Source organism: Streptopelia decaocto, assembly GCF_964273445.1.
Source record: "Streptopelia decaocto genome assembly, chromosome: 4".
NCBI classification, from domain to species: Eukaryota; Metazoa; Chordata; class Aves; order Columbiformes; family Columbidae; genus Streptopelia; species Streptopelia decaocto.
The window spans coordinates 66,810,017-66,828,202 of NC_138658.1; positions in this window are offsets into that span (position 1 = coordinate 66,810,017).

Genomic DNA, 18,186 nt, shown 5'->3' on the forward strand with positions numbered 1-18,186 from the left:
TCATTCTCAGTATTTTAAAGTACTATTGTGTGGGCTAGATGGATGAAAGAGTAGGTCAGATAGTAGGCACCTGACACCAAAGCTCCAGTCCTCCATACTTGTGCTCATCAGCTGCTTAAAGCAATCTGAATTCCATAGACACATATAATTTTTGCCACTGGATTCTCTTTTCTATATGTTCTTCTTGTGTTACAACCGTAATTCCCATATTATGAGTAGCTCAAACCTCACATCTAGGTCTCATCAGGACCTGCTAAAAAGATGTTTCTTTGCTTATTTTGGTTGACACCTCAGTCCAGAAAGCAGTTTTAAACTTCCTTAATAAGTCCATCTGTTATAAAGAATAACTGAAAGAGGTTGCTCTCTTTAACTACCAGGCACTGTTAATTTGGGGGAAGAGCTAATAGAAGAAGTTCTATCAATATGTTCCTAATAGGACAATAAGACTACATAATCACATGTAGCCTCTGTGGCTTTGTAATTTAACATAAGCTGGTGGGCGCCACTACTGAATATCTTAGTTCTTATTCTTAGGTTGTAGATAAATGTATGTGGGCTTTGCAGTTCCAAAAGCAGGTTCCCATTAGAAGAAAAGTTTTCTTTTAGAAGATGAAGCAGTAAAACAGTGGGGCAATTACCATTTGCCTCTCTTCGCTGGGTCTCAGTTGCATTAATAGTACAATGATCCCAGTGTTCTAAACTTCCACTAAACCTCCAATGGGCTTTGTTTATCAGCCCACATTGGCCTTTCAGCTTTGGGCACTGTGGTTTGAATTTAGGCAAACACCCTAAAAACTAAAAGACTACTGCTTTTTTCAGTGATTACAATATTATGCCAGTAACATTGTGTAGTTTACAGAGATACAATCAACCATTCCACAGTATCTAATCAATAATACACAGAATAAATTATCTGTATCACTACGTGCCTCCAAAAATCTAGACTAATGACAGCTTTCCTGTGTTTAATTGGCACAGTTCATGCTATTCTACTAATGTGGTCAGCTGAGAGATTTGTCGTAATTGACTTTGGTGTTCTGTTTTTGGTATAAACCAAGAAATATACCCTAGAAAGCACACAATTTTTAGCCACTGAGTTTATCACTTTCATTGCCAAGGAAAATATTTTCAAAACTGAAAAACACGCAGGCTTTATTTTCATACTTGTTGAAAAAAAATTTCCACTGCTACACAAACACAAACACGCCCGTGAGCACAAATCCTCAGTGAGGTAATGGCAAAGCTCAGAAGCGAGTCTGCAAGAACTGAGGCTTGCTTATGTGAACCAAAAAATATTACATTTACAGGCTGGATGTCTGACTGCTGTCTTCCACAGGTGCTAATGGAATTTAGCTATAGAATTTTTTAATTACTGAATTCAGTCTTTATTTCTTTTTGCTGTTTTTTTTTTTTTTTATAGAATATGCCTATCAGAAGCCTTTGATTCTAATTACTGTCTTCTTATTACTCTTACTGAGCTCCTTGAATTTTAATGGATATCCTTATTTGTGCCTGAAACTAGAGGAACAAAAAGACAAGACCGAGGCCATAGTTTGCAACTATCATGTTTGCCCTTCTGTGGTACAAGGGACAACATGGTCCTGGTTCTGTTATTAAGAATAGCCAGTCTATTACTGTAAGCAATATGTTTGATCTGAAATGATTTCTTTTTAAATTAAAAATCACTTTCCTTTTGGTGAAAAAGTTAAGTGTATAAAATATTGGGGAAATAAAGTATATAGTATAATTTTTACTTTTAGAAATGTGCATCATTTTTTGCCTTTCTAAAGAAATGGTGACTTAGTGAGGACAGAGAGGCAAAGACAGATACATTCCTTTCTTCTCCCATCTATTTTCACTGAAAATTTACTCTTTTTTATTAATTGTGACTTGAAAATCCACTAGTTACAAATGCATCCTTAGGCAAAATGGCTATTACTATGCATATAAAAGGAGATGGCTTCAATAATATTTGTGTGTGGATTTCATAAAAACAGATTTCTGAAGACAATTTGATATTTCTCCAATGGAAAACTACTGTGGATTCATGAGCTATTTTGAGTTATGAAATGACACCAGTGGTGATTGTATTTGTCCATGGAAAATCTTGACCCATGTCATGAAGCCTAAACGAAAGCAAAACAAAGCCCATTTTCTGTAGGAGAGAACTATGAAACTGGTTGTGAGAATAACAGCTGATGTAAATGGTTTCTAACCTCTCACATAAACGGCTTCTGGGATGTCTACCAGTATTACCCAGACTGTAACAGAGCAGACACCACACAGAACAGAGATCCTTGAAGCCTGCAAAGAGAACCAAAAATTGCCCCAGGAGCTCTTAAAGAAGCCTCTCTTGAGACAGATGTCTGTGTACCCATGGGTGTGCCCACAAAACTAGCTTTGTAGAATGAAGACCATAACCCCCTTCTCTAAATAACTGTTGTCTAATAGCAAAAGTGACACAACTACTAAAAATTAGAAACAACAGCTAATGATAGATGTGGGCCACAGAAAATGTCACACCATACTGAAGCTTCTAAGAAAGGCACAGTGCCACTGGTGAAAGCAGAAGAAGAAAGGAAAACATCATTTAAAAAAGATCACCAAAACAAAACAGAAAACCTCAAAAAGCCCGCAAATGACCATCAGAAGTATCACAGCATGGACCCAAGAAATCACTGTTTCACAGAAGTTTAAGGCTACAGAATCTGAGAGCTTCATTCTGTCCTTCCATTCACAAGGCATCTTTGACATAAATTATGCATAAGGCAGGTTTTTCACGAACTCTTTGAGAAGGCAGACACATGCCGGCTCTTTCCCTGACACCTTACACAGTCATGTCCTAGTGCTTACTGTGAACAAAGCTGTTACCTCCTGTGGCTCCTTGGGAAATGCAATGTCTTACAGTGTAAAAGTCTGGGAAACAAAAGGATGTATTGCTATGTATACATATCTGATTGGTTTTCTGTCTACAGGAAAATAAGATACATTTTGTTTAATAAAAGGTAACACACTCCCAAGTTTTGCTTTATCAGCCTTTGAGAAAAAGACATTTTTTAAAATGAAGAACACATTGGAGGTAAGTTTAGGATAGTGTAATTTTATTTTTTTGTTTAATAATCTCTGCCTTCCTGTGAAAACTATAATGACAGCACTGGACTAAAGCACAATGACCCTAATACGAAAAAAACAGAGCATGCTGAAAAACAGCTGCTTGAGCTTATTTAAAACTGTGTACAATAAAAAAATGGTAACAATTTATCTGTCTATAGCATGGCAGATAATTTCTAGGTCAAAACCAAAATGAGAGACCAAAATTCCTACTACAGCAAAATTCTTATTTATGCTCCACTGTAACACCATAATTTTTGGAATGATTATTGCATAGAATAAATATTCTCCTATCTATCAGGGTTTCAAACTCATCAGTGAAGAGGCCTGATCCAATGCCAAATTGAAGCAATGGAAAGACTAGGGCAGACTTGAGTGAGAGCTGAAACAGTCCTTGGAGAAGGAAGTCTATTGTGAATGAAGTTGCTTCCTTATTGTATGGCTTTCCTTGAATGGATACATATTTCCACAATTAAAACTATTTTCCTAAGTGAGGTACATCAACAGCAGTGGGCCATAATGCAGCAGACAAACTGAGGGTCCTACATTACCTTCTTTTCTCTGTGGCAAAAGTATGGTTGCTATATCTCAAGTGACCTACTCACAGCTGCTTGCTGAAGGGCTTGTAGTAAAATTCTTGAAAGAAACAGCGAGAGACAACAAATATTTATAATTAAAATGCATCATCTGAATATCAAACTAGGATATCGAGGGGAAAGCTGGCAAAAAATAATGCAAATCTTGCTAGTGTTTTGTACAGAAGAGATATCAGAACAGTTTAAGGCCCTTAATTTCATACACATACACTTAAATAATTTCAGGTTCATTCTTTCTCAAATTATACTTTCTTCCATCCCACAATCCAATTGATATCATCAGTTTGGTACTGGTGCAGTGGCATGGAATTGATGACACAGAAAGATCCTTGCCCAACCCAAATGAGTCTATGTAATCAATTTTTTAGCTAACACAGTTTTTCCTGCCTCTCTGGTAATCCTTGTTATGCAGGATATGTTCCTTTTTTAAGGGAAGAGATATTCCTTACATTCAAAAAAACACAACCCTTTAAATGCAAATAAAATGACTAATGCTACTTTAAGCTCACAGTGGTTCCATGCAGTAACTTAAATGAGAGGCTATTAGTTCATCTGTGACTGAAAACCAAAACCAGGGGGATTAGCCTGTTAGGGTTCTCACAAAATCCAGCTATGAGTTATGGTCATGGTGGAGAATACGTTTCTTTTTCAGTTCCCTTCTTTTAAGCTTCTCTTTCAGCTGTTTCAATATACTAGGCTTTTAGAAAATCGTTGCATCTAATCTCTTCTAAAAAGTCTTATTGAGTAAGAGGGAAGGAGCAGATGGTATTTCCAAATGTAAAAATGTAGCTAAAAGACAGAACATGAGTTTGCTAGGGACAATTGATAAACACCACATGTAGTAACTCTCTCTTCTGTCAAAGAGAAGCCAAGTTTGAAATACAGTTACAACGACAGGAGAAAAGAGATATCGGTCTCTTTCTTGAGTCTTTGCATGAATTTAGGACTAACGAATTAATGTGATGGTGCCTGCTGGTCATTGTTCTCTGCGTGTACATGAACAGGCCTAGTGAAACAAACTCATCAAAGGAATTTGGCATAAAGATACCAACAGTGTGAATCGTAAGGGGCCTTATCAGGAAACAAGCAGTTATATATCCAGCCTGGTCAGAACAGTATAATTGTATGCATGCCAAGAAGCACAACTTTATGTGCGTAAGGAAGTTTTAACGGGAAAATTACACGTATTGCATTTCAACTCATAAATGCACTTATTTGGTTGTAAAGAGCTTCTGCTCTTAGAGCTCTGGCAGCAGAAGTGTGCTTTTCAGTCCCACTCCTGTTCACACTGGAGTCAGTGGGAAGGTCTCCACTGCTGCCAGTGATCGAGCGGATTTTTGGATCATTTGGCAGGTTTTAAGAATGCTCTAGCCCCTCTCAAATTTCTTTGAGTCCGATATGTAGTGTGGATGCTCGGTCCCTAACATAAATTCCTGAAAATGGTCATCAGGACTCATTATACCTACATCTTTCCACTATACAATAGCCATCAACTGTAACTGTCAGGGTGACAGCCATGCCTCCACCCTATGCTGTTTGGGTGATTGCCGTGTCTGCTTGGCCTACTGGGACTACCAAGTAGTGTCCTGCTACAGAACTTTAGAGCTAGCAAACTGAATCAAACTTCATTTATTGTGTAATAAAATCTGAGTCCTGGATACATATCTAGTATCAACTTCATTGGTTTTATGGGGGATGACAATATCTGTCTACAGGACTGGGTACTCAACAGCCATTAGATGACAGTAAATTTTGATTCTGACGAGCTTCACTTTTATTTGAGAGGAAGTAACGCAGTCTGGATAGTGTCAGTTTGGAAGGCTATTCAGGCTCCTAAGCAGTTACCCTTATTACACATAGCTGAGCTGATTCCCATAAGAACCCATGGAAAGACTGTCAGTGTCTTCTGTGAAAGATGAACTAAATATTTTTCGAGCTCTGAAATGAAACAAGACACAATACATATGATTCCTCTCACCTGACTTCAAGCACTGAATTCAACTGTCTAAGCGTCAGTGCAGATTGTGATTTTTAATGCCTTAATGTATTCAAGACATTTGCACAGGGCTGCCAGGAGCAACAGGATATATGAGAGAGCTACGCCCTTCTGGAGTGTCAGTGCCCTTTTACAGATGAGATGGAATACCCTGGACCAGCTCAAATGGGAGCAGATCCATATGTGCGAAGCTGAACCGAGTCCTAACTAGTTGCAACGTACATGTCGACATGCATATCAGTAAAATACATTATTTGTCTAATCTGAAAGTAGACACCCACATTTGATCAAATTAATTGCACCTTAAACTCCATTGATGATATTCATCAAATGAACTAAACGTTCAGCTCTTGTGGAACTCAAAGCCCATAACAGTAAAAATAGCTAAACAGGATTTTCTCTCCTCAGAGAACTCTTACAGCTCTCCAGTTCACATCATTTTCTGTCTCTTCCCCAAACTGTGTAAAGCTGTTTCAGTTTAACCATAGACTTATATATCTAGGAGGGAGTTGTCAGATTGATGAGACATGCTGTTTAACAAGACTCCTAAGTTTCCTGTACATTTTACCTTTTCACTATCTAACTCAGTTTGATCTTTCTAGTTGTATTTTGAAACCTGTATTTGTACTGTGGAACTTGTACATACTCCGGAAACTTTACCCTGCTGTTGATAAAGAACCTAGTTATCAGCTGTTGATTTAAAGGTTTCTTAAATTGTAATGTACTTTCTCAAAGTCAGCCACTATACAAACTTAGGTTATGATCTCTCCAGATCTTGTAAAGCAACACAGGCTCTGAGTGCCTAAAAGCAGAATGTAAGCTATGATCTTGAAGAACTGTCAGGTGCTGCGGTGAAACAGTGGTAATGATTCAGAAGACATCAGTCTTACCTTCAAGACAGCAACCAAACCAGTGCCCTATGTGCTTCAAAGAGGCACTGTACTGCTGAGAAAGATAAACCTGATTCTTGGTGACTTGTGGTCAATTAAAGATCTCACAGAACATTTCACAAATGGAAATACATTAATCTCAGTGTCCTGGCCAGTATTAGTAAAAACAATTCCAGAACATTTTGGGTCTAGTTTTGTGATCTTCACTCTGAGTTGGGTGCCAGGATTTCCCCTGGTGTCCTATAAATTCAAATGACTTCTAACAACTTAGAGCTGCATAGGATTTGGCCCTAAAATCAGTTCCCTTCTGGCTCTGCTGCCAGCTGTGCATTGGGAGATTCACCAGAGGCAGATGGGTTTTGGACTGTTTTGATGCTGTCAGGTGAGTGGGAGTTATTTGAACTCCAAAGACAGAAGTGGAAATCAAAAAGCAACCTAAATCCCAAGTGATTCTGTTCACAAGCAGAAGTTTTAAACCATTGTGATTAAAAAGCCTGTATAAGAAAACATCAGTTACAATAGAAAAACAGATTGTTGGCACTTAGTGCATTTCAAGAAAACAGCATTGCAAGAATAGAGAGGAAAAAAAAAAAAAAACAAAACACACACTTTACTGTTGCTAAAACATATTTACTTACTAAATATTGATACCAGATGACTTGCCATTTGTTGATAATCAGAACATCACAGAATGTTCAGGGTTGGAAGGGACCTCTGGACATCATCTAGTCCAGCCCACCTGCTAGAGCAGGTTCACCAGAGCAGATTGCACAGAATTGCATCCAGGCAGGTTTTGAATGTCTCCAGAGCAGACTCCACAACATCTCTGGGCAGCCTGTTCTAGGGCTCTGGCACCTCAAAGTAGTTTCTTCTCATATTCAGATAGAACCTCCTGTGATTCAGTCTGTGCCCGTTGCACCCCATCCGATCATTGGGCACCACTGAAAAGAGCCTGGTCCATCCTGTTGACACCCACCCTTGAGATATTTATAAGCATAAATAAGATCCCCTCTCCTTCTTCTCTTCTCCAGGCTGAGCAGACCCAGCTCTCTCAGTCTTTCCTCATAAGAAAGGTATTCCAGAACCCTAATCATGTTTGTAGCCCACTGCTGGACTCCCCCCAGTAATTCATTGTCCAAAACAATTCAACATGATAAATGCTTTCATCTGAAATTCTTGGTGAAACATATTGTAACATGTGGCATACTTAGGAGGGGGAAAAGAAGGGATGACATTTTGGTTTATATATGAACAAGCAAAACTTTTGAAAATATCTTGAATATGATATGTAGGGACAAATATAGTCACAATTCAATGGGCTGGTTATACCCTGGGGACCAGATACCATAGGCAGACTTGACTGATTAGTTTGGAAAACTAGAACTTTGGGATATTTGCATGAAGAGTCTGAGATAGCAGTGTGAAATTGCACTGAAAAGCACAACTTGTCCCTACGGTATCAGACATACTCTTTTAGGAGCAGTTTTTCATTATTCCATGGAGTATTTTGTCATTCAAAAAACTTTTCAGCCTGACATGAAACACTATAAAATGAGATCCTTACACAGCATCCTTGGGAAAGTTACCTATAGATTGAAAAGGCACTGATTTGAACAAATCACGGAATTTATTTGAGTGAAGTTCATTGCATCCAAGTCAGACATCTGGGATAAGAGTGACCTCTTTAAATGTGGGGGGTGAAGGGGGCATATTGGGAATGGAGGGAGAGGGGGAGCAAGATTCTTCAAGAAGCCAGATGAGAAGACAAAGGTGAGGTTAAGCAAAGTAGGTCTGATGAGATGATACAACATGACTACATCTCCTTCTCCTCTAGAGAAGAATTAGGCAAACATGCAGTCAAAGATGACACCCAGATGCCTTAAGTGCAGATGCAATTTCAGACCTGAATTTGTTTCACTGCAGTGACTGCAAGCCAGCAATGTCACACTCAGCCTGCTTCTAAAACTTTCAGCTACCCCTTTGTGAAGAATTCCATCTTCTCTCGGTAGCCCATGTATTTGTGGCACAGTGTAACACCAAGCATCTCCTCTACAACCTTTGAAGGCTAAATCTCACCCTAATTCTATTAACAGAGGATTTATGGACTAGTACAGTGCCTTCTACCTCCTATAAGGTTAGTAGGAATGCCTGGAGAGAGAGGCACTGGACCATAAAGCTTTGAGACTCTTCAGGCTGACTGAATGGCAGCTGAATGGAGAAAAGAGGTCCATTTGGGACCTGAACAGCCCATTGCTATTGTCCCTGAATACCAAGACACTGGCATATCCATAAAAGAACTTCTCTTTCCAGCTGAGGCTTGCCTGGCTAAAACCATCCAAAATTAAAAGGTTTGTCTCTGGACAAAAGCTTCATGAGTCTGCACACATCCAGAGATGGAATTTTTGAATCTTTGTTTTCTCTTGCAACAACGATCATCATGTTATTTAAACTTCTTTTCAGATTTGATCTCAACTGCAAATACTGACATATTCATCTTGTTTTCTTCCATATGTAGCCACTGCTCTTTCCTAACAACTCTGAAATGCAGCTGCTCCATGACAAGTAAAGGATGAGAAAACAGGCATGCATGACTCCTTGACTAGTAAAATTTTCCAAAGACTGGGCCAGGAGCACACAGAAGTCCTGGGGATGGCAGTAAATATATATTCCCTTGGGTTCTTTGGAGTGAAGGCAAGCATCTCCTCTTTTTCCTCCCTCACATTAAAAAATACCCTTAAGGTCTGCACATTTCCAAATATGTGTTATGCTCTGATTTCACTGCAGTACTATGATTAAGTAATTTCTTTATGCAAATTCATCTAACTTAGAGCGCCTATTAATGGCTCTTCTTTTAGCCAGTCATTACCAAAAAAAGCATGACAGATTTTAACCTATTTGGTTAAAGCACATCGATAAAAAGAATGTAGTGGGAACACTGATTAAAATAGTTTTTTTCACCATTAAAAACTGTGGGACATTTCAATACAAGGCAGGTCTTGGCCCTGAATGGAAGAGGGGTGTGAAGCAGATGTGACAGAGGTACAAGGCCCATCTGTCTTTCAGTGTGGCTTAGATAATGATACACAGAATTTCAACAGGCATCTATGTAGAGCGGGTGGCAAGCAGAAAGCCTTGTCATGACTGCTGGTGAGTTTTCACAGAGAGTCATTCGTGGAGACAAAGCAGAGAAATGTGATTAATGAGCTGGAATAACACGATCTTGACGAGTACTGTAGTTTGTACTACAATGTTTCTTCACCCTGCACACATCTGTCACAAACAGGCTCATGAAATCATTTGCCCTTTGCTTTATCTGCAGAAACATTCTTTGTGTGCTGACATCATACAAAACGTGCCAGGGTAAGCAAATAAAACCCTATGGCGAACAGCTTGGTCTAGCAGTAACACCTGTCTTCTTAACTTGCTTTGGCCAACTATTTCACAGGACTAAGCTGATAAAAACTTATACAGCTTGGGTGAGAAGGTCTAACAATCATCTTTGCAGTCTAGCCCTTTCAAAGTTAGTCTCAGTCACAGAGTTAGGCGGAGAGACAGCTCCCAAATCAGCTGCACTGTCCAGCGTGGCAAGTGGCAGTCCAGACTTGCTCTATTCTTCTCTAAGGACCTGATTTAAGTCACCATAAATGAGAGGACACTGGCCCTTTGGACCAACCTGGAAAGATCACACTTAACGTTCTTCTCTTCTCCACACTAGGCCCATTGTTCCCCATTTTATGGTTTCACTCATCCTGTCAACCTCGCTGCCCTGGCTTTGAGTTCTACCAGCTCTTCTGCTCTGCTGTCCTTCAACCTTGACAGGCAAAATTCAGGCAGCATGGTAATTCTCCTCATTGTGCTTATGTTGACTTTTTCTTTAATTCATCAGAAGTAGTTCCACTTACCTTCAAGTTCTAGACCTCTAACTTAAACCAGCATTTCCAAGTCTTGTAATTCTATGGCAAATCTTGAAAATGTGGTGATTTACTTAAAATATTGACTACTACAGTAATTTGAGAGTCTCCATTACATAATGAAACAATTTCTAACTCTCATTTCATGGAGGGAAGCTCAAAACCTCAACTCTCAGGTTTATAAAAAGAAACAAAACACAGATTATCAGTTTTTAAATTCACACTAGAAACGGCTCAGAAGTTTGAAAAGTTGAGGCTGGCAAAACTCCTAAATCCAGCGTTCTTCAGCAGTTTTCCTTTAGACTGATAGTTTAATTAGATGAATTTGATGAGAAAAGCAACTGGTGATACACTACCTTTTTGAGTACCCTAGGCAGGTACTATTTTTATGGTAAATCCCCTAAACTTTTCCAAGTGAAATTGAACAATTTGTCCTTTCATGGATTAAGTGGAAAAAAAAAAAAAGGAAAAAAAAAAGAAAAAAAAAAGATTATTAATTTAGACTTTTTACTCTGATTTCTAGAATTAATTCTATATTTGTCTCTGTAATTAGTTCTACAATTCTATTTCAGTCTTCTAGTCCTCATCCCTCTTGGCACCCACTGTGCAGACCCTCTCACAGAAAGACTGGCTGATATCCAGCGACATCCACACCACCCTTCTACACGCCAAGACACCATAAAAAGATTCATAAATTCTGCAGGCCCCTGCACCTTGTTACTCTGCCAGCAAGCAAAAAACCAGTCACAGAATATTGGATGGTATCAACAAGAAATAATACGGAAGGAATACAGGAGGTTGATTTAGTGATGTTTTAGAGAATATCCATAGTTATACACTGGCTACTTAGTGGTTTCACTAATGATAACACACAGGGAGTAAGCTGGATTAATACATGGAATTTGCACATTTAAAAGAGTAACTCAATTACAAGAAGTGTTTTCTTACTTGATGAATAGAATTTAACATAATACTCTTGGTATACCTCTCTTCACAGTACATTCTCCTCTTGCCAAGATTCTCTAATCTTGCCAGTGTTTCCAGGAGATAACACATGCCATCTGGAGGAAATGTTTCTCTTTCCTGCACCCTTCCATCTGCTATAAATTTCTCTTTGATCTCCCCATCCCCAGCACTTCATCCTATGATCATCCTTAGACCTCAAAATCTAGCTGTACAACCATTTTCACTTTCAGTCTCACTGTATTTCTATTTGGGTTTTGCCTTGTGGTTTTATCACACTACTGAAACTACTAGTCTGCAACAGTCTTAATTGAATCCTTCTTCATCTCTAATTCTAATCCATCTCTTTCTTTCTTCTTTCTTGAAATGCTGAGTGTGCTTCCTAAATTCATTTTAGGACTTCGTTATCTGATTATATACTCCTTAATCATGCAGATTGTCTGCATTATGGTCACAAAATCAGATAAAAAGTAGGAAGGGAGTTCAAGACTGTACCTACCCGAGGCAGGACCAGTTCCTTCTAAAGTTATTTCTGAACAGTAACTATCTACGCTTTCTTTAAAGAAGGCCTTAAAAACAAAAGAGATTCCACATCCTCTCCACAAAACTCAGTTACAGTGCTTTGCACTCTTTATATTTGAAAACAACAGTCCCTTTATATTTAGAAAATTCTCTGTAGTATCAGTCCTTAAATTCCCTAGCAGCATTTTGAGTCTTTTTCTTGAGCTAGCCCAGTGAACAAGGAGAGTAGCTTGTTACTCACTTCTTTAAGCAACCTTTTAAACATTTGAATACTCTTATGATGTCCCGTTTCTGTCTTCTTTTTTTTTTTTAGACTAAACAATTGCAGATCTTTCAAGCTTAGCTTGTAAGACATATTTTTCAACCTCTAATGATTTTACACTCTTCTGGATTCTCTCTAGCTGATTCACATCTTTTTTGAAGCAGCAAATGCAAACCTAGGCACAGAATTCCAACAGAGATCTTATTGGCAATGAGAAAAGTGGAAATATGAGGGGCAGGTTTTTTTGCCCCCATTCTTTCTTTTTTTTTTTAAGATATACGAAAGTTCTATGTATTTCAACAAGGGGGAGAGGCTTCAGTTGTTTTGGTGTATTTTTCACCCGTCAGCGCGTAGGCTGATCTTATTTACTGGAAACATTTCTCCATTAAAAAAAAAAAGAAGGTATATATATATATATATATATATATATATATATATATAAAATAATCAATTTTTCTGTTCTTTTGTCTTGCCATCAGGTGCAGTTATAGTGAGAACAGTGCTGGACTCAAGATATGTTCCTATGGAAACACCTGACAAAATTTCAGGTAGACTATGAAGGATTGGTGACTCTTTTTGGACAGCAGAATTCCAAGACGTTATGCATCATTAAGTTTCATCCAGACTTTAATTTCACCGTTTGCTTACAAAAATGTTATCAAAGACAATATAAAAAATATAAGTAATGTCAATAAGTACTTATATGACAGCCACAGCTTCTACTCAGTCTACAGTTCTTGTTATTCTCTTATAGAATAAATTAGGTTTGTGAGACATAGCACATTCTTACTCATAATGTCTGTTAAGTATTACTTTATTATCTTCTGGAGGTTTATATGCTGACTTTATTTTCACTCTACTGTGAACTCGCAGGTTGTTTCTGACAGTTCATTAAGATCATCTTAACGTGAAATGTATTGGGCCTAGCTGAGCAGAAAACATCTAAAAGTGGCTCTTCCTCTTTAAGCCATTCCATTCAAATTCATTCCCCTTTATGTTGCACACTACATCCTTTTTTGTGTGTGGCAGAATCTTGCAGGATTTAATATTCACAGGGGCACATCAGTTGGGATGAGGTAATTTGAGATTCTAGGGAGTTGTTCAACAGCAGAGCAGAACATGGAGCAGAGAGAAGCAAAATCCCATTTACATTTGTATGTTTTCCTCCAGTTCAGTAACCATTTATTAGAAGAATAAGGAGCTTCTATGACTCACGATCATTTCCATGCGACTGTTGGTTCCACAAATTTGAATAACAGACACAAATCTGAGCTAGAGCAGACGCAGTGTGGGTCTGGCAACATGTCTTGTCTGAAGAACCCGCAAAAGCGTGGTTTCAATTGAAGGAAACTTCTCTTTCTTTCAGATAGCCCCACACATACTGAACTGACAGCAGTTGGTGTCACAGCATCTCTCTTTGGAGAGCTCATGGGAGGTAAGGAACAGTACAGCAGTATTTTTAGAGAACTGCAAACTTAGGTACCCTGCTGAGCAGTGACGTGGCCCTAGCTCTGCCTGGTCCACCTCACCCCTCTGAGCAGCCAGCTGAGCCTGCCTGGGGCAGCTCCAGACCTGGTGGCTCTGGCCAAAGGGCCCTTCACACAACATTTGTGGCTGATGCATGGAATGGCATGGAAGCCCCTACAGAGGGTGGGCTGCAAAGCCGGAAATCTGCATATGACAACGACTTTGATATTTTTCCTTTCTTGCTTCTGCGCAAAAGTAAGGCTTCTAAAACTATGTAAGAAAACAGACCAGAGAAAGTATTTAGCTTCAACACCAAAACACCAAAGCCACATCCCTACTCTTGACTAGAAAGATCAGAGAACTGAATCTGAGACTTCTACAGCTCAGAAAAAAAATTGCCAAAATTTTGGCTCTTGGATCTCATGGAGAGGAAAAACATCTCTTTCATTCTCCATTCTTCCTTCTCCAAACACATTTTGACTGGATCTACTCGTCTCCTTATATACACGCTCACACATCAAACAGCTCTTCCAAACACAAGCTGTCGTGCTTTGTTCCTCTCTGTACCTTTCATTTTTATGAATCAGTATTTTCTAATTTAAAAATATATTTGTTTGCTTGTTTTTGTTCCCAAACACCTGCTCAAATATACATTTATATTTCACTGCAGACCTTATATTTAATGTTTGAGATACCATTCCCTCTTCTACAGTTAGAAAAAGGCCTGTTAAGACTGTGACAGAATGTAAAGCATATGATTTCTAGGCCAGTTCTGCTATTAACAGTCTGAATTTCCTCCCTTTAAACATACCAACACAAACTGTTCTTTTGGCTAGAAACAGAGTGAAGAACAGATCAGGCTGTGGCATTTCCTTCAAATAATCCTGTCTCTGTGCCAAAAGCCTACCTTTTTCCCTTATACCAAATGTGATGTGTTCAGAGTAGCTGTGTCTCACATTAAAGAACAAGCTCTTGATTTTCCAATTTGCTTTCAGTATATTTTGAGAGTATTTCTTGAACACATTTTTGGACCCATTAATGCTTCCAAAAATTATTTATTTGCATCAGTTTGAGCAGAACACAGAGAAGAAAAATGACCCCTGCTTTCCAACGACTGTTAGGGGATGGGGGAACGAGAAAGAAACTGTCCTTAAAACTATATTTCTATGGCATAGCTTGCCTGGTTTATGAAGGCAGCTGAGAAAGTTCTCACTTGTTTGAGCTGATGTGTTTGTGAAAGTCTTGTTTCTCCCCCACTCCTTCCTTTCTTCTGCAGTGTCCAGTCTTGAAAACAAACAGACAGATGTTCTCTTGGATCAGCTTGTGAGACGTGCAATGTGAGGAGTGCAACCAGACTTTAGCTGTTTAGTTCAGGAAATGAGATGCAGACAATCTGATAAATAAACAGCGTTTATTGCTCCAGTTTAAAGTGCGCTTTAGATTTCTTTTCAAAATACTCCTACGAGGAACTGAGGATGACTATTAAACATGTGCTCCTGATTTAGAGACCTCAATGGCTAGGTCAGAGTGGCCTTTAACCTACATAATTTGTACAGTGATGTTATAACGGAAATGTATGTTTCTGAACTTTAACCATATGAAGGAAACAATAACAAGAAATTTGAGTTACATAGAAATTAACTTCAAAGAAACTTACAAGACTTATGAATACACAGAGATTAATTTGAATAATAGGATTTAGGACAGTGTGTGAATCAGAATACTTTACAATTAACATTGAGACAGAGATTTAAATCAGCTGATATATCATTGCCCAGTTTGCACTGGGACAAGACAGAGTGGAAAATATTCTCATAGTCATGCAATTAAATATGCATGTCAATGGTTATGGAGTCATAAATTTAGATTTATACATCACCAAAATGGCACTTCCTTCACCAGCAGCATATAGAACCCTAATGTGGCACCAAGATAAGGCATCATTTCACTGTTCCTTCTGTGCAGTGTCAAGTGCCCCCCTATATCTCTGTCATGGCTATGTGCACTACAGAGCACAGAAGACACCAGCATCCATGGCTCTGATGACACATATGTGGCCAAGCAGAAGCAGAAACAGCCAGGAACCATAAACCTGCCCTGCATGTCCACCAGGAGATGCAAACAAGTAGGCACAACAGGACAATTAACTTAAAAAAAAAAAAAAAAAAAAAAAAAAAAGCCAACAGATACTTTCTTCCTATTCTGAGAAAGGGAAGAACAGGGTTTAGAACACAGTAGGTGAGTTTTGGAGCTATGTCCAGATGTTGTCTTAAGGGCATGTTGACTACATGCTTCCCTGTCCTTTGGTACTTCCATAAAATCACAATTTGGCCCTCAAGAGAGAAGACAGGTACCCACTGAGTCACCAGCAATATTTCCTGCATTGCTTCGGATTTGTCTCGAGGCACCTCCCTTTCAGCTATGCGGCAAGCATCATTTCCAGCAGACAGGGGTGATTCAGAACCCATGAAACAGTCATCTTTCCAAGTGATGGAGAACTATTACTGAATGAGTTTTAGTGCCACATTTGAATTTTGAATTAATTCAAATTCTAGTGAAAGGTGTTCAACAAGTAGCATTGAGACATGAAACCTCTTACTCATTATTCCCAAGAGGAACACCCAGTTTTTGGTGTGACTTTCATTTTTTCCCTTAGCTTGTATTCTGCATCACTCTCTTTTTTTTTTGGAACAATGAATTTTGAAATATTTTTTTTTTGCAGAGACTGAAGTATCCCTTGTAGGTTTTGTTTTATCTCCTATAATAAACAGGAGCCTGACCAGTACCCCTCAGACTACAATTAATACCCAGTCCTAGCAGCGGTCATATAATACATATATGTTAACTGTTCTCTTTTGGCTATGAGACAACAGTCAGCAGAAAATACCTTTCAGATTTTTTTCATCCTAAATTAATGAGATGCAGACTGATAAGTAAATTATGAAACATTCTGTGAAACTCTTACACTCATCCTAGATTTCAAAGTCTCTAGTCAAGGTTACTGCATTTATCTGTCCATATTCATCCAGTTCCTATATCCTGTTTGAAGTCTCCAAGCCTGACTACAGAAAGAGAGAACTAATAGGAATACCAATGCAGCTATGAAAGATTCTGTAGTCTAACAGCAGTAACTCACAAACTGCTCTTTGTAATTTGAAACATTTTCCCCAACTTCTTCCTTGTGACTAAGGTCATAATAAACAACAAAAATATTCATGTTACATACACACAGAGCTCTTGTTTCTGTCTGATCCATGTTTCAGACCTGACACTTTTTGGTTTTATTAGTCTCCTATTTCCTTCAAGCGCAAGTTTGTATCAAAACACTGATATTTTTCATGGTTTATACTTTGGTCTATAAAGTTATTTAGTAAATCCAAGTGCCGTTGTGTTTAATATTGCAACAGGGGTCCAACCTGTATTGGCCTTAGGTGGCAGTGGTGACAAATGCCCTTATTAACGCTAACAACATTGAAGACAAGCATGAGTGAAGACAAAATGGCTGCCAGCTTTCTGCTCCTGGCACTTGCAGAGGTCACGACTGCCCTCTTCACATAGAATTGTAGAATCATTTTGGTTGGAAAATGCCTTTAAGATCATTGAGTGCAACCTAACACTGCCAAGTCCACCTCTAAACCATGTCCCTAAGAACCTCATCTATGTATCTTCTAAACATCTTCATGGAGGGTGACTCAACCACTTCCCTGAGCAGCCTGTTCCAATGCTTGACAACACTTTCCATTAAGAAATTTTTCCTATTGTCCAGTCTGAACCTTCCCAAGCGCAACTTGAGGCTATTTCCTCTTGTCCTGTCACTTGCAATTTGGGAGAAGAGGCCAACACCCACCTTGCTACAATTTCGCTACAATGTCCTAGTAAAGAGTGGATAAGGTCTCCCCTCAGCCTCCTTTTCTCCAGGCTAAACAGCCCTAGTTCCCTCAGCTGCTCTTCATCACACTTGTGCTCCAGACCCCTCAACAGCTTCGTTGCCCTTCTTTGAACTCTTTCCAGCACCCCAGTGTCTTTCCTGTAGTGAGGGGCCCCAAACCGAACACATTATTCGAGGTGTGGCCTCACCAGTGCCAAATACGGGGGGCGATCGCTTCTCTAGTCCATATTTGGATTTTTTTTGCCCACCTCGCTCACCCACAGCTGCTGCCGTCGAGCGGGCCCCTGCAGCCGGGCTCATCCCCAGCCTTTCCCCGCTCGGGGCGGTGATCTACCAGCAGACGGGCGGTATCTGCCCCGCACCACCTCAGCGGAGAGAAGCGGACCCTCCCCGCCTTGCCCGCCCGGAGGGAGCCTGCCCAGCGCGTCCCGGCCCGCCTGCGGGCTCGCCTCCCCACCCGCAGGGAGCCGTCCCTCCCCGCCCGGGGTGGGGCCTGGACGCGGTTGCCGCCGCGAAGCTCCCGCAGCTGCTGGAGGCGGCGGCGGCCCCGGGCACATCCCACATATAACCCCGCCGCTC